The sequence below is a fragment of the Penaeus monodon genome, chromosome 19 (assembly GCF_015228065.2).
Source record: "Penaeus monodon isolate SGIC_2016 chromosome 19, NSTDA_Pmon_1, whole genome shotgun sequence".
Lineage (NCBI taxonomy): Eukaryota > Metazoa > Arthropoda > Malacostraca > Decapoda > Penaeidae > Penaeus > Penaeus monodon.
Window position 1 is genome coordinate 30,624,217 of NC_051404.1, and position 720 is coordinate 30,624,936.

Below are 720 nucleotides of genomic sequence, written 5' to 3' on the forward strand. Positions count from 1 at the left end.
AGTTTGTGTTAGTTATCATTCGTAGTTGTTATTATTCTTAGGTATTATTAGTAGGAATTATTAGTCTTTGATAATTATCATTCGTAGTAATTATTTGTCTCAGTTTGACATTATTCGTGGTCATTATTAGTCTCAGTTAGTTATTGTTAGTAGGAATTATTATTAAGTTTTATTAGTAATATCTTCTCGTTTTCTTAAAGTCCTTCATAGTAATTTCTATTAGTGTTTTTTTTTAATCCTCATCAGTCATTTTGATTATTTTTCATTAGTGATTCTTCACTATGCATTTTCAGTCAAATTCTTATTGTTCACTTTCACAAGTTAGCCCTAATTAGTCATTAATTACCATTAACCCAGTCATTAATCATTAACTACAGGGAGGTATCCATCAGCAGCTCACCATGCTAATTGACTAATATGAAAACAAACCTATTAATAATAAAAAAACGCGAGTCAGTTATTAATCAAACACATATTAATTGTTGATGAATCGCTGACATTCATTGCTAATTAAAGACATACATTACTATGCGGATTAAGCCTGTATATTAATTGTTGATAAAAGATTACACAGAAAATATCATAATTAGGACACTCTCCCTCAGTCACTTTATAGCTTCATACGCCAGTCGTTTAATCAATTTGATACTTCAGAATCTTATTAACCGGTAATTAGGGTAATGTCTCGTCCTTTTTCCTCACCCTCAGACTTGCTTGACC

General features: G+C 30.0%; 1 protein-coding gene across 1 annotated transcript in view; it reads right to left on the reverse strand.

Moving 5' to 3' along the window:
* The window catches only part of LOC119585378 (metabotropic glutamate receptor 8-like), a 54,086-nt gene that overhangs the window by 27,765 nt on the left and 25,601 nt on the right, over positions 1-720 (reverse strand). The window lies entirely within an intron of this gene.